Source organism: Sus scrofa, chromosome 6, assembly GCF_054392235.1.
Source record: "Sus scrofa isolate SSC_HxYL_T2T_F1_AM1 chromosome 6, Sscrofa_HxYL_maternal_Yorkshire_Landrace_v2.0, whole genome shotgun sequence".
Lineage (NCBI taxonomy): Eukaryota > Metazoa > Chordata > Mammalia > Artiodactyla > Suidae > Sus > Sus scrofa.
The window spans coordinates 167,044,702-167,071,033 of record NC_139388.1 but is presented as its reverse complement, the minus strand read 5'-3'; the positions used below and the strand labels follow the sequence as shown (position 1 = coordinate 167,071,033).

General features: G+C 38.6%; 1 protein-coding gene and 1 long non-coding RNA gene across 14 annotated transcripts in view; one reads left to right on the top strand and one right to left on the bottom strand.

Annotated features, from left to right (window-relative positions):
- The window catches only part of LOC100737108 (AGBL carboxypeptidase 4), a 1,252,169-nt gene that overhangs the window by 572,927 nt on the left and 652,910 nt on the right, over window positions 1-26,332 (bottom strand). The window lies entirely within an intron of this gene.
- Window positions 1,290-8,760, top strand: LOC146402978 (uncharacterized). The gene is made up of 2 exons (XR_014808378.1): window positions 1,290-1,370; window positions 5,016-8,760. It is a non-coding gene; the product is annotated as an uncharacterized LOC146402978 (long non-coding RNA).

The window sequence follows — 26,332 nt, the reverse complement described above, 5'->3', positions numbered from 1 at the left end:
AGTGGGATGGAGCACAATGTATTGAGCACTTGGGGTTAACAGATGCAGCTACTGCTTTTGGAATGTATAAGCAATGAGAGCTTGTTGTGTAGCACTGGCAACTGTGTCTAGTCACTTATGATGGAGAATGATAAAGTGACAAAAAATAATCTATATATGTATGTGTAACTGGGTCACCATGCTGTAGAGAAGAAGATTGACAGAATACTGTAAACCAGCTATAATTAAAAAAAATTATTATATATTTCTTAAAAATCCTGTTTTTGCTGATAAACAGCAGTGTAGACAATTTTAAAAAGAACATTTACTAGGTGCCAGTCAAGTCACTTGCTTCAACTCATTTGATACTACTCTGACAACTAAGTTTCAATGTCCCCATTTCACAGGTAAGGAAAGTGCTCAAAAACATTAAGGAGTATGCCAAGGCCAGAATTCAAATGCAGATCTTTCTAACCTTCAACTGCACCTTGTCTACTATGTGTTGCTGCTGTAGCTTACAGATACTATTTTAGAGAATTTGATTTCTGAAAGTAACCAGGGCTCAATTTAAAGTCTCAAAAAATAATACATCAGGAAAAATGATGCTGTAAATCTCTTTTAGGTTTATTGCTAGAAAATTACAACTATAAGCTCTTACTAAGCAAACAGCAACAAAATTACAGACTTCTTTCAATAAGGCAGTCTATAATATCTCTACACACTAGACTATTTATTTTGAATTTGGCTGTTGTGAAGAATACAATAAATTAACTTGTGAAATTAATCATTTTGTTTTTAATAAAAATAAATAAATAAGAAGCTTTGCCATGTCTATACATACGGCTGGCAGGGATAATGGTTTATGTTGAAAAATACTACTCTGTGGGAATTTCTACTGCTGTTTAAGCTATAATTCAATTTGTTCTATTTAAATACAAAAATATGCTAGTCATTCAGACAATCAGTCCACTATTGAGGTTCACAGCAGGTTAAAACTGCAACCCCTTTTGCTTAACAAAAATGGAATCAATGATCTAATTTCATCCCCCCAATAGTTTGTGGTATTTGAATGCAGAGAGAATGCTTTATGAACTGGACCAATTCAATGAAATCAAATTGACAAGTATTTGCTGAGTAACTCAATATGTATCCAGCAGTCTGCCAGATGTTTTACATTTACAATCTCCTCTTTTCCTAATAAAGGCCTCATTTTATAAATCATGATACTAATTATCAGAGGCATTACATAATTTTGGCCAAGGTCACACAGCTTTCCAGCTATAAATACATCATTTCCTTACCCGCTTTTTACTCACAAAACATCTAAGAAAGGTCCTCATTGAATGTCCCCTTGCAGCTTCATGAAGAGGAAAAGATCCTTGGACTTAAAGGTGAGCAGCCTAGGATTTAAATTCTCACACTATCAGGATAGGCTGAGGAGCTGTTGTTAGTTGTAGAGCTAACACATAGCAGGCAGGCTCTCAATAAACAGCACAAAAGTGGATGTATAAATGGATGAATGAATGATGGCATTTCACCTCTTTGACCCTCAGTTTTCTCACTTGTAAAACGTAAGTGATAACTCCTGGATCGTAGAATGATTGACTCTCAATAAATATGTTACACGTATAGGTGGGTAGATAAACGTGAGAGTAACAACGGTACTGCTCCTCCTATATCGTATGACTATAATGAGGGTCAGATGAAAAAGGTCTTGCTAAGAGACTATTTCAACATTCTTTAACATTTTTCTGTTTGTTGCTTCACTTCTTGATTAGAAATAAGCAACGGTGTATCAGGCTGCGTTAGATCCTCTTCTCGGCAGAGCAAGGAACTTTGGTTATAAGTTATAATCCTGTCTGTTTTTCCTTATTGCCTCTTTAACAATATTTAAACACCTACTTTTCTTTTCTCCATATATGGCCATGCATAAAACTGAGGCTTAATATCTGTTTCTTGAAGGAACTTATGAATTCAAATTTTATACAGTAGAAAGTTGAAGCTCAGAAGGCTAAGTGAATAGCATACTCACCCAGCTATCAAGTGGCATAACTAAAATTTGGACTCAAGCCTTCTGACTTTAACAGTTTTAAAAAACATATTAATTTGTACCTCTTAATTCCCTACTGCTATCTTGCCCCTCCTCCTTCCCTCTCCCCACTAGTAACCACTAGTTTGTTCTTTAGATCTGTGAATAATTCTTTTTGTCATATTTGTTAATTTACTGTATTTTATAGATTCCACATATAAGTGCTACCATACAGTATTTTTCTTATTTATTTCACTTAGCATAATGCCCTCCAAGTCCATCCATGCTGCTGCAAATGGCAAAATTTCATTTTATTTATATTTAATTAGTATTCAATTCTCTATATATACGACATTTTCTTTATCCATTCTCTCTACTGATAGACACTCAGGTTGTGTCCACCTCTTGGCTATCATAAACAACGTTGCTATGAACACTGGGATGCACAGATATTTTCAGATTAGTGTTTTTAATTTTTTCAATATATACCCAGAAGTGGAATTGTTCTATTTTTAGTTTTTTGAGAAACCTGTTTTCTACAGTGGCTATTCTAATTTACATTAACACAGTGTATGAGGCTTCCTTTTTTTTCACATCCTCACCATTTGTTATTTGTGTTCTTTTTGATGATAACCACTCTGACATGTGTGAGGTGATATTTGGTATAAGTTTTTGATTACTGTAGCTTTGTAATATACTCTGAAGTCAAGGAGCATATATCCTCCAGCTCTGTTTTTCTTCCTCAAATTGTTTTGGCTATTTGGGGTCTTTTGTGCTTCTGTACAAATTTTAAAATGATTTGTTCTAGTTATGTGAAAAATGCATTGGTATTTTGATAGGGACTGCATTTAATCTATAGATCATCTTGGGTAGTAATGGTCATTTTGACAATATTAATTCTTCCAGTCTATGACATGATATATTTTTCCATCTGTTGCACTGTCTTCAATTTCTTTCATCAGTCTTATAGTTTTCTGAATACAGATCATTTGTCTCCTTAGGTAAGATTATTGCTAGGTATTTTATTCTTTTTGATGTGATGGTAAATGAAATTATTTCATTAATTTCTCTGATACTCCATTGTTAGTGTATATAAATGCAACAGATTTCTGTATATTAATTTTATATCCTGAAACTTTGTACCTTTTTGGTGTGTTTTTTTTTTAGCATTTTCTATGTAGACTATCATTTCATCTTCAAACAGTTTTACTTCTTCTTTTCCAATTTGAATTATTTTTTCTTTCTTTTTATTCTCTGATTTTTATGCTGTGGCTAAAACTTCCAATACTATGTTGAATAAAAGTGGTGAGAGTCAGCATCCATGTCTTGTTCCTGATGTTAGAGGAAATACTTTCAGCTTTTCACCAATGAGCATTATGTTAGCTGTGGGCTTGTCCAATACAGACTTTATTATGTTGCGGTATGTTCCCTTTATGCCCACTTTCTGTGGAATTTTTATCACAAAAGGGTATTGAATTTTGTCAAAGGCTTTTTCTGAATCTATTGAGATGATCATACAGCTTTTATTCTTCAATTTATTAATGTGGTGTATCACACAGATTGAGTTCAGATATTCAAAAATTGCTGCATCCCTAGGATAAATCGCACTTGATCATGGTGAATGATTCTTTTGATGTATTGTTGGATTTGGTTTGTTAATATTTTGATGAGGGTTTTTTCATCTATGTTCATCAGTTATATTGGCCTATAATTTTTGAGTGTGTGTGATATCTATTTCTGGTTTTGGTATCAGGGTGATGCTGACTTCATAGAATATGTTTAGAAGCACTCCTTCCTCTGCAGTGTTCTGGAATAGTTTGAGAAAGATAAATGTTAGCTCTTCCCTAAATGTTTGATAGAATTCACCTGTGAAGCCATCTGGTCCTAGACTTTTGTTGAGATTTTTTTTTTAAATTACTGAGTCAATTTCATTACTGGTAATTGGTCTGTTTGTATTCTCTTTTTTCCTAGTTCAGTTCACTTCTCAGAACTTATTCATTTCTTCTAGGTTGTTCATTTTATTGGTGTGTATTTGTTCTAGAATTATCTTATTATCTTTTGAATTTCTGTAGAGTTGGTTGAAATTTCTCCTTTATTAATTTTGAATTTTATTTATTTTGTGCCCTTGTTTTTTCTTGATGAGTCTGGCTAAAGGTTTATCAATTTTGTTTACCTTTTCAAATAACTACATCTTAGTCTCATTGATATTTTCTACTTTTTTTTTAAAATATATGTTTCATTTATTTTTGCTCTGATCTTTAGGATTTATTTTCTCCCTTCTACTAAATTTGAAATTTTTTTGTTGGCTAGGTTGTTTATTGGAGATTTTTTTTGTTTCCCAAGGAAAGCTTGTATTGCTATAAACTTTCCTCTTAGAACTGTTTTTGCTGTGCTCCATCAATTTTGGATCATTGTGTTTTTGTTTTCACTTGTCGTTAAGTATTTTTCGATTTTCTCTTTATTTCATCAGCGACCTGTTGGTTGTTTAGTAGCATGTTGTTTAGCATCCATGAATTTGTGTTTATTGCAGCTTTTTTCTTATAGTTGCTGTCTAGTCTCATAGAATTGTGGTCAGGAAAGATGCTTGATATGGTTTCATTTTCTTATAGTTGCTGTCTAGTCTCATAGAATTGTGGTCAGGAAAGATGCTTGATATGGTTTCAATTTTCTTAAATTTACTGAGGCTAGTTTTACAAGCCTAGAACTCTAACAATTTTTATAATATACTATTTTCTTTTACTGAATGTTTGGCCTCACAAGCTATTTCAGCAATAATAAAACAGTTATGATTAGGTTGAACTTTATAACTGATGAGGTACTTTCCCATATAGTTTCTATTTTACTCTTAAAACAATATTACAAGTACAAATTATAAATGAGGAAACATAGGCCTGGAGTGCAGAATTGCCATGGTCATAGAGCCAGCAAATTCAGAAGCTTGGCTGTTTTTTAGAGCTCAACATCACTGGCTCCTTAACCTTCATTTCCATGTCCTTTTTCTCTCAAGATGAACTGTCTCAGGAAAGCAACATTATCCTCTCAATATAGGGCATCCACAACTGTGCTCACTGCACCAGGACAGGCTAGCACAGAAGAATATGCCCTCCAACCTGCAGATTTCCAAAAGGAGATATTCTGCCATCTAGTAAAACTGTCAAGGCTCCAATGAGATGACTGGTAAGGAACCAATCCAGCTGGCAAACTATTTGACAAAACCTAACTGCTGGTGATTCTCAAGTTACAGGAGACAATGACTTCCAGATGTGCCCACTGACCCTGTATGGAGTAAAACTTAAATAGAATTTGCATGTGCTATCAGAGTGATATGACATGCATTCAGATTTTTTCCCATTTTCTTTTATTTTTAGTCCTAAAGTATAGTCCTCTTTCTTTGCCATTTTTGTAGCCATGTGACTGACACAACTCTGGCAAGTGCTATAAATGTAATGGGATTGTTCCTAAGGGAAAATCACCACCATGTAAAACCATTACTAAATATTTGTACTCCTTCTTGGGGTTTTAAAGGGTGGGTGTTATTTCTGAGAGTTAAGAAGCTGCCTTAATTACTGAGATGTATAATCAAGGGAGAAACACGGTTTTAATAGAGTTTATACTTAAACACAACAGGAATGCACAGTAATATTTACGGGCATTAAACAAGGAAGATCTTATTAACTTCACTCCACTTAGATTCAGTTACATTCAGTTTAACAAACTTTGTAAGTACAATGTAAACTGTATTTCTTCTCAGGTATAAATAGAATGATTTCCATAAATACCATACAATGATAAAATCAAATGTATTAGAGACTGAGAAGTAATGCATTTAATTATTCAATCTTTTCTTTATTCCTTAATTCAACAAATATTTATTGAGCATGGACTCTGGAACAAATGTCTAGGTATAATTTAGGTATCTGCCACTTAATAGCCCTATGCTATTATTTTTTAATCATTAATATTATTACTACCATATATCAGGCACTTGTTTAGATATTTGGGAGACAAGTAATGATAAATAAGAGTAAGAGTCCATATACTTGTGGAGCTTAAATTCAAGTAGTTTCTCTTTTTTTACATATATATTATTTTCAATACTCTTTTCATTCATGGTTTATCACAGGATTTTGAATATAATTCCCTGTACTATAGAGTAGGAACTCGTTTATTCATCCTACATATAATAGTTTGCATCTCCTAATCCCAATCATCCAATCCTTCCCTCCCCCTCTTCTCCTCCCCCTTGGCAACCACAAGTCTGATCTCTATGTCTGTGAATCTGCTTCTATTTTGTAGATATGTTCATTTGCATATTGTATATTCCACCTATAAGTGATATTATATGATATTTGTCTTTCTCCTCTTAATATATTTCACTTAGTATGATAATCTCTAGGTCCATTTGTGTTGCTACAAATGGCATTATTTCATTATCTTTAATGGCTGAGTAATATCCCATTGTATACATATACCACATCTTTTTAATCTATTCATCTGTCAGTGGGCATTTAGGTTGTTTCCATGTCGTGGTTAATCCAAATAGTGCTGCCACGAACACTGAGGTGCATGTATCTTTTCTAATTATTGTTTTATCTGTGTATATGCACAGGAGTGGGACTGCTGGATCATTTAGCAACTCTATTTTTAGTTTTTTTGAGGAACTTCCATAGTTTCCACAGTGGCTGCACCACTTTACCCTACCAACAGTGCAAAAGGGTTCCCTTTTCTCCACACCTTCTCCAGCATTCATCATTTGTAGAGTTTTTAATAATGGCCATTGTGACTGGTATGAGGTGGCATCTCATTATAATTTTGATTTGCATTTTTCTAATAATTAGTGATGATGAGCATATTTTCATGTGCCAATTGGCCATCTATATGTCATCTTTGGAGAAATGTCTATTTGTGTCTTCTGCCCATTTTTTGATTGGGTTGTTTGTTTTCATTACTGAAGTGTAGCAGCTGTTTGTATATTTTGCAAGTTAAGCCCGTATCAGTCATATTATGTGCAAACATTTTCTCCTAGTCCATAGGTTGTCTTTTCATTTTCCTCCTTGTCTCCTTTGCCGTGCAAAAGCTTAAGTTTGACTTGGTATCATTTCTTTTTGCTTTTATTTCTATTGCCTTGAAAGACTGACCTAAAAGAACATTGATATGATTTCTATCAGAGAATGTTTTGCCTATGTTCTCTTCTAGGAGTTTTATGGTGTCTTGTCTTAAGTCTTTAAGCCATTTTAACTTTATTTGTGTGTGTAGTTTCTGCTTACTGTTTTGCTATTGGACTACTGGCTGTTGCTCATGTGGCTATTAACCTATTTGCTATGGCAGCCCTTTCCTTTTTTCTGTGTTCCTTCTTATATTTCACTGTGGACTGTGATCCAGCAACAAAGCTAATCAGAAATATGTCTAAAGCAAGAATCAACAAACACAAAATAAGAATTTGAGTATGTTCTAGAGGACCTAAAAGGAGAAAACATGAGACTTATCCTTCTTGCAGAAACTAAGGTGACAAGATGCAGGTAGGCAATGATTAGGTAATAAGATAGTTCTGTCATCTCAAAATAAAATGCCCTGGGGTATGGATCCCTGTCAAATTCCTGCTGTGGCTTTTTTTTGTCCTTTGTCTTTTGAAGGCGATACTCACGGCAGATGGAGGTTCCTAGGCTAGGGGTCGAATCGGAGCTACAGCTGCTGGCCTAAGCTAGAGCCACAGCAACATGGGATCCAAGCCACGTTTGCAACCTACACCACAGCTCACGGCAACGCCAGATCCTTAACCCACAGAGTGAGGCCAGGGATCAAACCCACAACCTCATGGTTCCTAGTCGGATTTATTTCCACTGCACCACAATGGGAACTCCCCTGCCGTTTTAAGGTGAGCTGTTATTTCACTTAAACAAAATTTTAGTAATCTCCCACTATGTTCTAGGTTTCTACCAGATGCTGGGAGTTAAAAAGAATAAAATAAATGTTGTTCTTCTCAAGAAGCTTAGCAATGAACATATATAAACAACTATAGTACAAGTCAGACTGCAATAATGCTATGAAAGAAGTACAAGCTGCTATTAGAAGAGAGTAATGCATTCGCTTATTTAATAAAGAGCTATCAAGTGACAACCATGTATCAGACACTGTGTTAGGTGTAATACAGTAGTGATCCTTATGAATAACTGAATCCCTCTGTTGTACAGCAGAACTTATCACAACACTTTAAATCAATCATATTTCGATAATACTTTAAAAATGGAAACAATTAAAAAAGCAGCTTATGGAACTGCTGATTTGGGCAACTGGTTTAACCTACTAAATAAAAAGGGCTCCATGGCCTTCCAGCTTCCGAGTTGGTTTTAAACAATGGAGGACCCCAGGAATATGTAAGGAGAGGGGAGAGGAGAGAATTGTTTGACTATTTACTTCCCTGCATCCTTCCTTGTGGGCACATGTTAAGATAGTTGTATCCCTCCATCTATTGTTCTCAGTTCTTATCAGGTACTCTCTCAACAGAATTCTCTTATTTTGAGGTCTGATAACCAGTTGTACCCTTGGCTTCTTCAGGTCTTATGCAGTAACAGTGCCTTGATATTGCTAGCTCCAGGTACTGCATGACATCTTGTGTTTCCCCTATTTACAATACCCTTGTAAACTGTCCCTGTATTAAATTCTCTTTAAATTTCTGTTAGGACTCTGTTATAGGAAATAAGTTTAGAATACTTGAGAAAGTCGAAGAGAGTAGTGTGCCTCTTAATGAGAAATGGGAAGAAAAAAGAAGGTGAAATTGCAGAGACAGGCAGAGATTAAATCATGCAGGGCCTTAGAGACTGCGATAAAGAGTTTGAATGTTACTTTAAGAGTAATGACAGCCAATGGAAATATAAGAAGGAGTAGTTAATCTGCATGAAGTCAAGGTAGGAAGAAAGAATTGAGTCTTAATCATATTGGACATAATATTGGTTGACAGAAAATAAGGGAAGAATATTTCAGGCAAGGTACCTAGTAGTCCAGTGTAGTTACAGGAATGGGACTTGAAAGAAACTAGAAGATGATTCACCTGAAGTTTTGTGTGTGTGTTTGTTTTGTTTTTCAATTGAAGTATAGTTGATTTTAGAAGTATGGCAAAGTGATTCAGTTATACATACATTTTTTTCATATTATTTTCCATTATATGTTATTATGGGATTTTGAATTCGTTCTCAGTATTGCACAGTAAATCCTGTTGCTTGTTTTATATATAGTAGTGTTCATCTGCTAATCCCATACTCTTAATTTATCCCCTCCAATTTCCCCTTTGGTACCTTTGTTTTCTAGGTCTGTGAGTCTGTTTCTATTTTTCAAGTAGATTCATTTGTACTATTTTTTCTGTTCCACATATAAGTGTTATCATATGATATTTGTGTTTCTCTGACTGACTTACTTCACTCAGTATGATATTCTTTAGGTCCATCCATGTTGCTGCAAATGGTAATACTTCATTCTGTTTTTTGTTTTGTTTTGTTTTTTTGTCTTTTCTAGGGCCACTCCCGCAGCATATGGAGGTTCCCAGGCTAGGGGTCTAATCAGAGCTGTAGCCGCCGACCTACACCACACAGCAACGTGGGATCCGAGCCGCGTCTGCGACCTACACCACAACTCAGGGCAACGCCGGATCGTCGGCCCACTGAGCAAGGCCAGGAATCGAACCCGCAACCTCATGGTTCCTAGTTGGATTCTTAACCACTGCACCATGACAGAAACTCCAATACTTCGTTCTTTTTATGGCTAAGTAATATTTCATTGTATAAGTGTACTATAGCTTCTTTACATATTCATCTGTTGAACAATTAGATTGTTTCCATGTCTTGGATATTGTAAACATTTCCTATCTCCTTTGCTTCACTCTCCTTTTTCTCCAACAAACCCAATGTATAAAAAAGAATGTAAGATTTGGGCCAACGCATATTTGGGTTATAATCCTGCCTCTGCCACTTACTAGTTCAGTGACTTTTCACAAGTTACTAGAACTCTTTGAGCTTAGTTTCCTCATCTATGAAATGTCATAATAATGTCTGTCCTCATGGGAGTACTGAGAGAATGATTTAAATGTAAGGAATCTAGCACAGAATTTGGCATGTTAAGTGTTCAACAAATATTTTCTCTTTTTTTTTCCTTTCCCTTCTTTTACCCTATCTCTATGCTTATAACAGTCACTGCCATGAAATTTAGTAATAAATAATATCCCAAAAAAGTATCACAAAACTTTTTACTATAGATACTACTTCTGTTATCTGAGGGATATTAAAATGTCTATTGAGACTGTAAACTTCATATGATAATAGTTAATTATAAATAATATTAATCCCAACATTTTTATAATTGATAAATTATTTTCATACCTATTTCTTCATTTTATTCTCAAAATAACCTTATAGGATGGGCAGGTCAGATATTATTTCTATTTCATAGGTGAATAAACAGGCTTGAATATATTACAAGACTTATTAAACATGTTGACTCAATTTACAGGAGATGGAAAAAGAGGCAGAACCCATACCTTCCCATATCTTCCAAGGTTCTATTCCTAACAGAAAGCTATATATAGTAAATGGGTAAGTCACTTCCCTCCTGAGACATTCTACTGCCCTAAGGATAAGCCATCAGAGTAGTAATCTGTGCTACATGTCTACCCCCACCTCCCAATACTTATCTAGCCTTACCTTTCCCCAAGACTATTCATTAGTTTAAAGAGAAGCCATGCTGAATGTATTGTTCCTTGTCCCTAGAACACACCAAGCTCTCAGTTCCAGGCACTTGCTGCTGCTTTTGCTTGGAATGCCCTTCCTGCTCCTGAATACTCAGGTAACACCTTCCATGAATTCTTTTTAAGATTCGAGGTAAGGCTTGCCATTCCTAAGAAGGCTTTCTTGAAACCCCATGAAAAGTGGCTCCTTCATCTATGTGTTCCCTGGCACAATCCTATAACATGCAATTGTGTCTTGAATTTGGTGCAATTGTGTCTTCTCTGTGTCAACTTTATTTGATGCAATTATGTCTATTTCTGTCACTGGACTGTGAGCTTCATGAGGGCAGGGATTGTGCCAAGCTTTTGAATAATTCTCAATGTGCATGCAGGGTTTTGCATGGAGCGGGTCCTTAGGGAATACTTGACGATATGATGGCTGTGTTAAGTGTTTCCTAAGGTATCTTTAGGTCTGACACAGAAGCCTTACATATGAAAGGAAAACAGTAATGAATAGATCTTCTCAGGAAGGAGCCAGTCCTAACCATGTACATACATTAAGGCATGGGGAGCAAAGTGGTAAAACAAAAACAAAAATGTAGAAGTCAGCAATTACTGTAATTGCTGCTCTTTGGGACACAACCTTGAACATGTCATTTTCTCAGCAGCAACTCTCTCATCACTTTATTTCCATTTGCCACTTGCCAACCCAGACTGAGCTGGTTCTCTAGTGTAAAATAGCCTTAATCTTATTGAATGTGGTTCTGCTGATGAAAAAGCTAGGTCATCCATGGTGAAATGCATTTTAGCAGGCCTTTGCACAGATCTGAACAAAAACTAGGTCCCAAGTTATCTGAGCCCTAGTTTTTCTATCTGTAAGGAATAAACTACATCCTCTCAGCCTCTCCACCATCAAGGCTAATCATGGCAGAAGGCAATGGTATGAAAATACTCGGAACACTATCAATATGCCCTCTTCTGGAACTCAGAGAAAGAAGATTGGGAAAAATTTTTGAGCCAATGTGTTATTGGTTGATAATGGCTCTCAGTGGATGCAAGGGCTGTACTAGATAGAACCTTGCAAAAGTCAGAGGGAGTGGGGCTTTGGGAGGCTCTGTCAGAGGACTTTGGAGGCAGGGAGCCTTTGGGTGTCCCCAAGCAGCCTGCTATTGAGGAAGCCCCATGAAGCAGTAATATCAGGAAGGAAAAGTGCTTGCTTTTCTATATTCTAGCACCAAACACACGAAAAAGACATTTAGTCATGTCTAGAAGGGAAGGAACAGGGAGGAAAAAGAGAGGGAGGGAGGGAGGAAGAAAGGAAAGAAGAAAGGGAGGGAGAGAGAGAGGAAAGGAGGAAGTCTAGGTTTAAAGGCCTGCCTTAAAAGCAGCCTGAGTCAGGCACTTATCCTCTCTCACTTAGACCTCATGCTCATGCTCGTGCTCATGCTCAAGTGACCATCTCACTCTAGCGCACTTTCCTTCAGTTTATCTAATCTATGCATACCTGCTGATCTCTCAGATCTACGCTGGGTACTAAAGACCCTGATATAAATGAGACACAATCCTTGACCTCAAGCATTAAGCTGAGAGGAAACCCAGAAACAGACAGTGACAACTTGAAAATAATGCTGTGAGAGGAGTTGAGGAGGAATGGGGTGCACAGAGCATGCATGGACTGCCTGACTCAGACTACAGAGCCCTGGAAGAAGTCGAAGAGAGAAAGGCACTTACATTAGGCCCTGAAGGAAGAGTAAGAGCATTCCTAGGAAGTGTGGCAGAGGGGGGATTCTAGGCTAAAATCACTTTGAGAGCGAAGGCAGTGGGGCTGGTGGTGACACAACAAGCTGCTTATCTCTGGGAAGTCCCAGAGAGCATCTGATGGCAGAACAGAAGATGTGGAAGAGAGAGTGGCTTGAACTAGCCAAGAAAGGATAGAGTTAATCCAGCCTCATCCAGAAGCAGGCAGAAATGGGGTTCCAGTTCAGGGAAATAATACAGGGAAAGTAAGAGGAATCATCCGCTTGGCTGGAGGAAGGATTCTTTGAAAGTCATAGGTTGAAAAAGGTTGTTTCTGAAAGTCATGAATGTGGTAGAAGGTAAGGGCAGGAAACAATAACATTTTAAATATCCAAGACATCATCTGGCTTTTTTTTTTTTTTTTTTGCTTTGCTTTTGTCTTATCTTAGATAACCCTTTCTCTACCACCCTTGCCACCACACCCTATTTCTCTAACCAAATAAATTATAGATCATAAGTAAGACTGCCTGGTTTTAGATGATTTTCCAACTTTTTCTACCTCAGGTTCTATATCCCCCAGTGGAGGTAATGGTAGTATTTGCAAGGTGGTTGTATGCATTAGTAAAAATAGCTCATTTCTATTGAGTATTTACTATGTATCAAGTACTATTCTAAGCATTTTTTTTGTGTGTGTTAGCTCATTTATTCTCTAAATAGCTATTACACTGTAGGTAGTTTTTAAGTCCCTATTTTATAGATGAAGAAAGCAAATCCCAGAAAGGGCAAGGCTTTGGCCTCAGTTCACACAGCTATAAGTAGCAGATGTAGGATTTGGACCCAGACTTTTTAATGACAGGGCCTACACTCTTAACCACAGTAAGACCATCTATGTAAAGTGCCTAGCATTGTGAGGGCTCACACACACTATGTGTTATTGTCACCTGCAAAGCCCATTAACGATTCCCCAGAATCTGGATAATAAAAGAAGCCTTTTTTTTTTTCTTTTTCTTTGTGCTAAGTCCAGCTTCACTCACTCATAGGGAGCTACATGCAGAGGCCTTGCCCTCACTCAGCAGGCACTTCAGAGTTCCTGGTGCGAAATTTCTGCATCAGCACCTCAGCTCAGCAAGCCTGTGCAGGAGTGCCACCCACCGACAACACTACGATTCAAGATGGTGGCCACGGTGGGCCAAACGCATGCGCCAGGCACTGTGGCAATCCAGAGCCAGCAGCTCGGCTGCTCAGCTGTGCCTGCTGAGAACTCCACCCCTCCCCCGCTGAGGAGACCCCTAGAAAGTAGGCCCGCCCCAGCCTGCCCCACAGAGCTGTGCTCAAGAGCACAAGTACACACCTCTCCATTCTAAGTGGAAAAGTAAGCCTTTCCTTTGTTTCTAAACTGAACTAAGTCTCAGGCTATTGGTTTGATCAGCACTGAGCAGGAGGACTCTTATTGGAGCCCAGCTTGAAAGGGTGGTTGACAACATAATCATCCCAGTGGCTCTCTCATTTCAAATCAATGGATGACTGTCAGATTAACAAGCGAATAGATAAGTGAAGGAAAGGTCACTGAAAGAAGAAGCAAGCAGCTGAGGAGAGAATCCACCTCAGGAGTCTGGTCAGGAGACTGAGGAGTCCACAGCTGTAAGGCGGGACGGTGGTATTAAGCGTCCCATGTCATCAATACACCTGATCTAATAAACCCAGGAACAGAACACTGAGATCAACTCCAGAACCCCTCCAGGGAGCAGGGCGGAGTCTGGGTGACCACACCAGGCTTCCTGTTTGACCCAGTGATTGGGCTTCAGAGGTAGTCTTTGCCACCCTCTTGCCTCATCCATCATCGCTACACACAACCTACAATTCTGATTACAAAGGTATGGCCTGGTGGCAGCGAGCAGCCAGGGAGCCAGGAGGAAAAGGACTAGGGATGGAGGGATTCATAATCCGTCAGCTTCAGCAAACTGAGAGTGCCGCAGGCAGCACAAAGCTGATGCTTTGGAGCCGATAAAGGAGCAGCTAAGGCAAGGGGCAGCCTCAGTGAGAGGAAGGACATAAGAGGAGAACAGATGACATTTTCTGTCCACAAATGTTTGCAGACATTAAATGACTTTCCCCAGGCCATCCAGATGGAAGTAGAAAGGCAGGGTTGAAACCCAGAGCTTTGTGACCCCAGAGCCTGTGCTCTTTCTCTCATACCACACTGCCCTGTGATCACACAGAAGGAGATTCTAAGGTCTGAGTGCTCAATTTGATGTTACTGCTGCACGTCAGTTTGAGAAAGAGAACAGCTCAGCAAGTTGCCACTAGATCTTATCCATACCAAATTCCTCATCTCTCCCCCAACCCCATTTTACACATTAGAAAACCCAGTCCCAGAAAGAGGCAATAACCTGACCAAAGTCACACAGTGGCTACATCCAGGTCTCTGAATTTCCATAGCACCTCATAAGAGAAGAAAAGTTGCTGCCTCCAGTTTTCCAGTGAAAATAGCACTTTCAAGGCCAGCCAGTAGCTTAAAGGTCATCTGCTAAGAGGTTTCACATGCCTTGTTTACTTAAAAAGGGAGGAAACCTAATTTTAGCCCACTGAGGAATGAAATGCTGATGTACAAATGCAGTTAGGGAAAAAAATATCCAGTGGCATACTTGGGAAGAGTAGAGAGCCTACAGGCTTGAAGGAGGAATATTGATTTGGGCAGAGAAAAGGGCTGAGGAGGTGGAGAAGTGACAAAGTCCCTGACCAGGTCTTAGGCCAGAAGGGAGAATTCTTAGGTCCTGCAGGCCTCCCTGTGCACTGCCCTCGCTGTGTTCCAGACAGGGCTATATTTCTGCATTCTCAGTGGGCACTTGCTAATCGACTTAGAAAGGGCAGTAAGAGGCCATACCAAGAACCTGCAGTATAAAATCTTGTGGGTCTGGCTTTGCCGCTCATTGGCTGAGTGAACTTGACCCTAAATCACCTCACTTCTCTGAACCTTAGTTTCTTCATACTATCAAATGGAGGTATCTACTTGGTAAGGTTATAGTGGTATCAAAGGTAACATATGCATAAAGCAACTAGTGTGGTCCCTGGAACATAGAAGATATTCAATAAACTTTATACTTATTATCATCACTGTCATTATTACTCTTATTATCTATTCCCCACGAAGTGAGGAGCATTTCACTGAGGTGTTTATATGATGGTTTCCGGGATTTGGCTATTTTCAGTTAAAGGGATATGCTTTTCTTTCAGAACAGTAGAAACTACATATGTTTCTCTGAAGTGAATGCACTCAGCTCCCACCCAGCCTTCCGATTGTAATTATACTTCTGGGGATGGGTAGGACTCATTTTTTTGAAACTTGTCACTAAGCCAGAACTGAAACTTCTGGTCCAGGCTGAGTAATGCCTTCTGATCCTGGTAAGCAGGGCCACTGGCTCTGGTCTCACACTTTGTGGAGTTTCTTTTTGAAGACTCTCGAAGTCTCTCTCCAGTGCCTGGGCTGTGAAGTAGAAGCAAGATAGAAGAGGGCTATCCTGAGCCTGGACCTGGTTTCTCTGGGTCCTGGTGACCACAAGTGCCCATCTTGAAATTTTCTAAACTCTCCCCTAGTGCCTGAGATCAACCAGAGACAGTAGTGACATTTGGGAAACCTGTTCCTCACATGGAGAGAGAGCCAGGTGACCTGAACAACTCCAGGACTCATGGTTATAGGTTGTTCTATGGCCCATGACTCGATCCAAGTTCCAGGAGGATGGCTGGGAGAGCATGTCACTTCTGTTAGATGGTATGATATTTCTTTTACAGGAGCATGTGATATTGGACCATCAGAATGATGCTAATATGTCTGAGTGGTTCTGACTCATGTTGGCTATAGGACAAGTCTAGGGCTCTAGGCTACTGATGGTTCACCAATGACCTCTGGGCTTGAGCCATGAGTGTAGGCCCAGGCATTGGTTGATACCTACCTATGTTCCAATCATGGTGCTGCTTCAGGAGTTATAGCAACTGACACAGCATGGATGGCAGTGGGCTTCCTTTATCCTGTGTTCCTCCTGGACAGCAGAACCAGGATGTTCTCTAGAAGCGGCTATGCCTGCCTGATGCCTATCTTCTAAAGACTTCTGAAGTGGTTGCTCTGTTTCCCACAAGTCCTCCTGGTTGTTGTCAATTAACGTGCTAATGTTGTGCTCTCCTAGGTTTGTCTTAAAATGCGCCATATGAGCACAAAATTTCCTTGTGTGTATGGGTCTATTCTCTCTTAACACATGAGCTCTTTGCCTATTCTTCTTACTGATGGCAGTGTATGGAAGGCTCTTAACACTGCACAGTCAATACCAAAAGAACACGCATTCTAGGGATGCAGTGATTATGGGCTAAAGCTAAAGAGATTAAGAAAAGACATGGTTGGAATATGGGTTGATCTATGTTTATGCTATGTAATTCTGCATGGTACATTTAACATGACCAGAACATGAATTATCATTCACATTCTCCTGCATACTTGGAATGAGTCCTGCATCTGTGTTCATCATCAACAAAGCATCATAAGTCTTTGAAAGACTCATTAGAAGAAACAAGTATTTGTGAGAGACATGACAAAGATTCTCTCCTTGACCAAACTCTACTCAGGCTACTCTGAATTCTCTTCTCGACTAGGTGCTGACTTTTGGGCTTCCATATTCATCTCTGCATTATCCAATTTTAGCCAGAATCCTGTCAGTTTAGCCAGAAACTCTCACCTACAATATCCAGATCACTCTCAATATCTGATCAGGTTTACGTCTAATCATCCTGGCTTTTCTTCAGGAAGAATCCTGATCAGTTGTTCAACAAGAATCCCCCTCTTCCCCATGATCTTTCCTCTTAGTAATTCATAATTTTCTATCCATTGACCGACTCTTCCTTATCATTTTCTCTGTCCCTTGTGATAAAACCCCACTGTAGTAACATTTCTGAATTAAGTCTGCTTTACCATTATTTAACGAGTGTCACAAGCATTTTTTGCTTTAACAACATGATGGATGATTAAGTGCAACAAGTAATAATATAACCAGCATTAAATGGTATTAGGAACTGCAGAGGCAAGAGGATCTACATTGTTTTGATACAAGCATGTTCCAAAGAGCTATTCATCATGAGTAATATCAATGTTGCTACCTTTATCTCTAGATTGGAAATATGAAATTAACCAGAAACTATGTGTGTGGCAATAAAGAACCAGAGAAGATGGTGTCTGGACATAGCATATGCACTGACTGAACAATAACCAAACATATTTCTTCTGTATGTATTGCTCTAAATCTTCATTTAAATTCATGGCCTTCACATGGGCCCATGAATTTTATAACTATTTTATCGAATTATTTATATAGACAAAGGCCACACAAAAAAATATTTACCTGGGGCCTAGTACAGCCTAGCAGTGTCCTTGGGCAGGTTGATATAAAACATGTCCAGCTTGTGGCTTAACCACAAAGTCACCAGAGGAGTGATCAAGGATAGTATCTGAGGCTTCTCTGGAGCACTGCACCCCTCCATTGTAGCTGTAGTTGAAGGGTCACTACAACTCTCTACTGCACAGATATATCATAATCAGTAATTAATTTTTTTGGTATTTTTTTGTTATTATTATTTTTAATAGTTATTTTCCCAATATAATTCTTTTTTCTACTGTACAGCATGGTGACCCAGTTACACATACATGTACACATTCTATTTTCTCACATTTTCATGCTCCATCATAAGTGACTAGACATAGTTCCTGGTGCTACACAGCAGGGTCTCATTGCTTATCCATTCCAAAGGCAATAGTTTGTATCTATTAACCCCAAGTTCCCAAACCACCCCACTCCTCCCCTTCCCTGTTGGCAACCACAAGTCTATTTTCCAAGTCCATGAGTTTCTTTTCTGTGGAAAGGTTCATTTGTGCCATATATTAGATTTCAGATATAAGTGATATCCTATGGCATTTGTCTTTCTCTTTCTGACTTACTTCACTCAGTATGAGAATCTCTAGTTCTATCCATGTTGCTGCAAATGGCATTATTTCATTCTTTTTTATGGCTGAGTAGTATTCCATTGCATATATATACCACTTCTTCCTAATCCAATTGTCTGTCAATGGACATTTGGGTTGTTTCTATGTCTTGGCTATTGTGAATAGAGCTTCAATGAACACACGGGTGCATGTGTCTTTTTCAAGGAAAGTTTTGTCAGGATATATGCCCAAAAGTGTGATTGTGGGGTCATAAGGTAGTTCTATAGTTTTCTAAGGTATCTCCATCCTGTTCTCCACAGTGGTTGTACCAGCTTACATTCCCACCAACAGTGCAGGAGGGTTCCCTTTTCTCCACACCCCCTCCAGTCTTTGTTATTTGTGGACTTATTAATGATGGCCATTCTGACTGGTGTGAGGTGGTATCTCGTGGTAGTTTTGATTCACATTTCTCTAATAATCAGTGATGTCAAGTAATTAAAAGTGAAGCTTCAAAGCAAGCAATCTTTCACAAACTGGATACATATTCATAATATGTATTAGGAGTAAATATATACATACACACACACACATACATATTCTATATATACATTCTAAGTTATACCATGTGAAGGGAAAATGCACAGAAAGAAGACTAAAGGGAGACAGAATAAAATTTTGAGTTGCCTTTAAGAGAGGAAATCAGAGGGGATTTTCCTGATTCATGCGTACTTTTCAGTACTTTCTAAATTTGCTACAATAAGCATGTGCTATTTTTACTTTGATCTTCCAGCTCACTTAACTTCTTTCAACATGCGTCTCTTACTTCTCTGCACATGATGTTCCTTCTTTTTCTATAGATTCATTCTCCTCAATTACATTCATTTGGCTAAATCTTACTGATCACTGAGATCTCATCAGGAATAACTCTTCCTCCAGGCACTCTCCCCTGACCCCTCCAGGCTGTATTATGTGCTTTTCTAATGAGCTCCCACATTGCCTTACAGATTCTTAACCACTCTATTTGCAACTGCAAGTTTGATTGCTTTTTTCTGCATCAGTCCTCCACCCCACAACACTCAGGACTGTGAGTGGCAAATACAGATTCTCAGAAATATTTGTTGGATGAAATAAAAAAATTTAACTCCTTTTAAAATATATATATAATGGAAAAAAATAAAAATCATTATATTAAATACACACACACACATATGACCAAAGCCTAAGAGGCTGAGGGAAATTTTTATCTTTTCCTTTGATAGTTAAAAAAATTGTTAATGGAGTGCTTCATAAACTAAACAATCTGTGGAACAGATAGGGACAGAAAAAAAGAGTGTGGTAATTCTTTAAGGCAATGTCGAGCAAATAACTTCTCCAGAACACTAATTCCATGAGACAATCTGGGAAGAAAGGAGGAGAGTCTGTAGTCAAATAACTACAGAGATACTATATGTGCTGCTCCGCTAAAGATTTACAATGTGTATTAGCATATTCCAATCTTATAAAAAGTCCTGCTGTAAAGAATCTAGCTAATTTATTTTTAATCTAGCTTCTAAAATTTATTTAAATATGAATCCTTCCTTTATGTAACACCTATTAACATCTGTTCCTCAGAACACTTTGGGAAATGCTGGCTTTAAAAGATAAGGCTTCCTGAGGAAGGAATTTTCTGGCTCACGGTGAATATAAGAAGTAGGAAAAATACAAGAGGGAAAGAGATTATATATATATATTATATATGTATATATAATATATATCAGTAAAGTGTAACATTTATTGAGCACTTACTATGTGGCAGATTACACCACGTACTTTGTATACATTGTTTGTTTAAATTTTATAATAAGTTTAAGAACTAGGTACTATTATTCCTGCTTTTTAAAAAATATTAAAGTTTAAAGAGGTTAAAGTACAGGTTTAGACAGACCCCGTCTGCTGGGGTTACTTCAGACTCTCCCTCTTAAGAACTAAGCTACCACCACTGAATGACAAAAACCTTCCTTGTCTTGGTGGAGGAAGGAGTAGGTAATGAAATGGGAATATTGCTTTCCTTGAGTCCTGTTTCCTTCTCTTTCCATCTTTCCCCTTCGCTTTCTTTCTTCTCTTCTTTCTCCCTTCCCTTCCTTCCTCGAAGATCCTCTGAGTATCTGCTCCATGTTAGTCACTGAGCTGGTTGGACCTGAGGTTTCAGAGATGAATCAGAACCAATTTCTCTTCTTGAAGGGGCTCCGATTAAGCCCACTAAGTCAATCAGCTTCCAAGCCCTGGGAGAGATTAATAGGACACTGGAAGGAAGACAATCCCGTGGACTGCATCAAGACCATCAGAAAGGCTGCTAAGGTTAGGATGGAAGGCCCACCTTGAGTTGCTTCCCAAAGATTTCTAAGGCGCAGTCTTTAGAAGAAAACATATTTGGCGAGCATGAGAGGAGAGGTTAGAAAGTTTCAGGTATAAATCCCCAAATTAATGCTGTTTTTGTTAACTAGATTTATTAGTGAAACTTGGGGATAAGCACACCTGTCCCCTATTTCAAATATTCCCTGGAGATCTGGGAGATGAGCGATATGCTTTACTGGTCACATGCCAAGAAGCCCTCTGGGGGAAATGAGTATAAAATTTCACTCACACGAGGGTTACAAAATAAATCTAATTCAGGGCTGGAAGAAACCTGGACCTTACCAACATACCTAAAAAAACCAAAAACAAACAAAAAGCCCTCTGTCTCTTTAGATCATAGTGTTAATCATATGGCTGCTCTGTGTCTGCCTCCCAGACAGGATGGGGAGGCCCACTGAAAACTAGAAAATTTTCTTTTTTTCTTTTTTTCTATTCCCATCCACAGCCTCTGGCACAAGGTCTGGTATATTACAGATGGTCAATGAATGCTTGAGGTAGGACATATGAAAAGGGGGAGGTGGGGAGAAGGGATGGAGGAGACATGGATGAGATAATGGAGTCACAGAATATTAGGGGAGCTTCAGGAGTTCACCCCCTGGAGCCTCTGGTACAAGGTTCAGCTTTAAGAAGATAGCCACCACATCCTCACAGCTGCCTCACGGTGCCCTCATCAACAAAGAATTGTGGGCTGACCTAGGGAAGCATTTCTGATCTCTCCGGTGGATAAGGAGTCCCAGGGCTGCCATCCTCCTTGTTGGAGACTGTCACTGAGGGAGGAGAGGTGAAGGTAAGACTCTACTTGAAATTCAACTAGTGCTGCACAAAGAATGATGCACATGAAAAATTGATCACGACACTGCACCCAGGCAAATATTATTAATAATGCAGTATTTAAACACGCAATATATCCCTCTTAATGATGAAAAGAAACTCAAGGTCACAGCAAATAAAAGTCATTCCAATGAGACCAAAAGGAAGAGAGAGAATTTCTCCATGTGGATCACTCCACAATAGCTCCCCTTATACCACCGTCTAGCAGAGTAGCATTTCTGTTGAGAGAGGGGCCAGAGCTCCTCTCAGTAGGCATTTTTCTCAGTAGGCAGTTCCAGGAAATAGCAGAACCCAGGGGTACTTAGCCTCCTTTTCTCAACCTCTCCATCTGTCAAATGGAGATAATGATACCTAAAACAATGAAGATGCTATGAGGATTAGACGATGTATGTAATATACCAAGTTAATTACATAGTAGTAGCTCTATAAATTTAAGTTCTCCTTTAATCTAGCTGATTGAGACTGAAGTTACACAGAGTAGAGAACTAGCATATGTCCTGAGCACCATCTCCCTCTGGGTCATTAATCTTACCCACCACTAACAGCAATCACAGCCTCAGGCTTCTGCAATGATACTGTGATACTAACAAGCGGGTAAGAAGCAGAAATGGAAAAAAACATTGGACTAGGAGTTCGGTTTTGGTCTCATGTCTATTAATAACTCTTTCTGGGCCTTGATTTCCCCATTTGCAAAATAAAGGTGCTTGTAGGTGATCTCCCAGTCACCAAATTACAACTCTGAATATTTGCAATCATGTAGATAAGGCAAGTTACTCAAAGCATAGGATATGGAGTCTTTCAACAGCCCTGGGATCAAACGCAGCTCCTCCACATACTTGCAATAGGACCTTGGTCAAGGTACTTAACCCCTCTAAGCCCCAGTTTCCTGAGTAAGAATATGAGACAACAACACTTCCTACCTTGGAGATTTATTTTGAACACTAAGTAATAACATTGCTAGTAAGGGAAAGATGTGGAAAGCAAGCCCGGCTCTGTATAATTTCAAAGACCATGTCTTTCCGTTATAATAGTGAAGAATACCAACATAAACAAATGTCTACGAAGGCTGGCAGAGTACAGTAGAAGCACAAAGCATTCTGCTGTTGAATGGCAGAGACAGGAGGGATTAACACTGTCTATGGGTAAAAGCAGCAAATTGCTTCATCAAGAAAAGAGCTCTGGAGTCAGAGGCCAGGGATTCAAAATCTCTCTGGATTTCAATTTATTCTTCTGTAAAAAATGGGCAGTAACAGTGTCTGCTTTATAGAGTTTAGGATATAGGTGAGGTAAAGTATATAAGCACTTAGCATAGTGCTCAAGACATAATAAAAGCTCAATAAATGATAAAAATTGCTATATTATAGTAGGTTCTTTTAATGGCATGAAATTAGATAGTATTATAAATGATCAAAACATTCTAAAATGACCCAAACAGCCCCCAAGAAGCTGCCAACCCTAAAAGAATCAGAAGCCCAGAATAGCATTTTTCCATTGGCTTTCTAATTTCTTTATCACAAAGAAAAAGTCTGGAAATCACGTACTTTGGCCTTCAACCAGGCTCTATTCTCAGAGGTATTATTTACATTTCAGATTTATTATTGTCTTCTATAGTGCTGACATGAAATAACCTTCCATTCTCTTCCATGTTAAAAGAGTACAGTGTTTCTTGGCTCAATAAATAATTCAGAGCTATATTAATATTTTAAGAAGAATAAGCAATATATTTTGGACCCTAGAAAAACCATGAGGACTGAAATTAGTTATTTGTAGCTGAAAACTTAATTGAACCAACATATTGATTGTTTTTTCTTCCAGGTTTTATTGCCCACACAATGAGGAGGAGTGCCTGCTTCCATTCCAAATGCTGCATACTTAATTATATCTGCTAGATTTTGTTTTCATAAAAACTCAAAAGCATCCAACCATGAACTTAAATGCTTTTGCCCATCTGATGCTAAATATAGAACCACTCCCCTTTCCTCACAACAGTGCACTTTTCTTAACATATATATTTTAAGGATGATGGATGCTATTTTTCCATAAATATCAGATTTCAGATTTAGCACTTATAACCTGGCTAAAGAAAGAGAAAAGAAATATAATTTATTTTTACCTACTATGTCTCCAATCATATATATGTATGATCTTATTTAATCCTTAAAATATCCTTACAGGGTAGACACTATCTTCTTTTCCAGATAAAGAGAGAGAGGTTCAAGTAGGTGAGTAACTTATTAAGGTCACCCCAAAAATGCATTCAGTCCTCAAACCCAAGCTCTTTTCTCTAAACTAAGCTGCTTCATCGTACTAATAATGATAAAAATAGCTAAAAAATTTTGGATATTTACAATGTGCCAGGCACTGTTTTAAGATGTTTATATCCATTAATTAATTATCCCAACAATCCTTTGAGACAGGAGCTATTTTTATCCCAATCTACAGTTCAGGAAAATAGATAGTCGAAGCTGGGCTTTCCCAAGTTTTCCTGATATTAAATGGAATTCAAAGCCAGGATCTGAAGTCACACAAGTTTGACGTCCAGGATCCAGTCTCTTAACTATTACACACACCAGACTCCTAGATACCAAAATCTAGGTCCATAGGGAAGTGGGCTTCCATGGGTAGGTAAGTGAAATAAGACCAAGGGGGTCATCTTCTGAGCTCTACAATGGGACATTACACAGATTTCTAGTAAAGATAAGTCACTATGACAGGGAACTCACAGATGTGAGCGATATTAACAATGCCCATTTCTTCTGGCTCGGTGGTAACGAACCTGACTAGTATCTATGAGGACGAGGGTTCCATCCTTGGCCTTGCTCACTGGATTAAGGATCTGGTGTTGCCATGAGTTGTGGTATAGGTTGCAGACATGGCTCAGATCTGGCATTGCTGTGGCTGTGGTGGAGGCTGGCAGCTGTAGCTCTGGCTCAGCCCCTAGCCTGGGAACTTCCATATGCCACAGGTGCAGCCCTAAAAAAATAAAATAAAAACAACAGCAACAACAAAAACCATGCCCATTTCTGAATATGGTCTGGGAACTTTGCTGGAAGCATATTCTTCCTAGATGATCTGTCAAACTTGGCAAACCCAGCAAAGAGGGGTTAACCAGCGGCCTCTCTCCTACACTGTGGTAGCACCCTCATCTTTCTCAAATTGTACCCATACAGGGTATTACCTCTGTTATCTGCTACGACATTTCCAGGAGAAAAGAGAATGTGCCCAGAGTCAGGCTGGTCACATGATAAGCTGCTCTTCATTAGACCAGGAGGATCAGTTCCCAATGTGGTAACTGGGCTGAATTTAAAAGAAAAATTGGAAATAACTTTATTTTTTGTAAAGCTACATGCATGTAAAGATAGTTTTATGCACTTATGCATGAGTGCATGCGCACACACATATTCACACACACGGAGAGAGAATTCCTGGTCTTCTCATAACCACTGGGTAACCATAAGTACATGGCACAGTTGTGGCAGTCTGGATCTGGAAGTATGCCCTTTGCAAGAGAGACAAATCTACTTATGGATGGGTGGACTTACCTCAAGTGTGAGGAATCTGTATCAACAGATATTTGAGTACCTACTAAGTGTCAGTCCCTAGGCTGAGTCTCTGACCTTTGTTTTCTGCAACTTAATCTGAAATGGGTCTTTTGAGTCCCCTTTGGTCATGGGGCTTGTAGAATACAGATTTCATTTTATCTGGCCCATTAGAGTAACAGTCCTCTATCCTGACACTGGATTCATCCTGACCACAATTATATCCAGAGAAAACAACAGATAAGAAACTCTGAACTCCAGACACTAATACAAGTTTTAAGTCAAAGCTCTGAGAAAGGTCTGTTAAATGTAAATGACAATCTTCCATAGGCTTGAGTAACAAAATACTGTATTAGCTGTATATTGCTGTGTGACAAATTACTCTAAAACATGTTAGCTTATAACAGCAAACATTTGTTAACTTTCAGATTTTCTGAGAGTCAGGAATCTGAGAATGGCTTAGCAGGGCTATTTTAGTTCAGGGTCTCTCATAAGGTTTCATTCAAGCTATCAGTCAAGGTTGCAGTCATCTGAAAACCTGGTTGGTCCTGGAAGATCCACTTCCCAAAGTTCATTTGCACGGCTATTGGCCGAAGGCTTCACTACATGGTACATAGGCCTCTCCAGAGATGTTTTCATGACATGGCAGCCGGCTTTACCCAGAGCAAATAATCCGATGGAGGAAGGAAAGGAGGGAAGGATGGGGGAAGAGAGAGAGGCCAAGATAGAACCTGCAGTATCGTTTATAACCTTATCTCGAAAGTGTTATGATCACACATCCTGGCAGCTCTGGTGCAGCATGGGAGGGCACTACACAAGAGTGTAGGTTGAAGAAAATTAGGAGCCACTTTGAAGGCTGTTACCACAAGAAGCAAATAATAAAATATAATCATTAGAAGGTAATTGAGAGATTATTTCTCAACCTTCAGCCTAAGATCCTTTGGAACCACAGAAACAATAGAATTAGACTTAATTTAGGTTAATTTCTGTTGAATAAATTTAGTTCAAGTCAGGGCTAACAACATTTATGATTTTCAGTTTTTTGAGACTTTCTTAGGTTTGGAAGATCAAGTTCCCACAGATGAGACTGTCAGAGATACCCAAGCTGCAGTGATGGGCCAGATTCAGTACTTAGTATTTAGAGAACA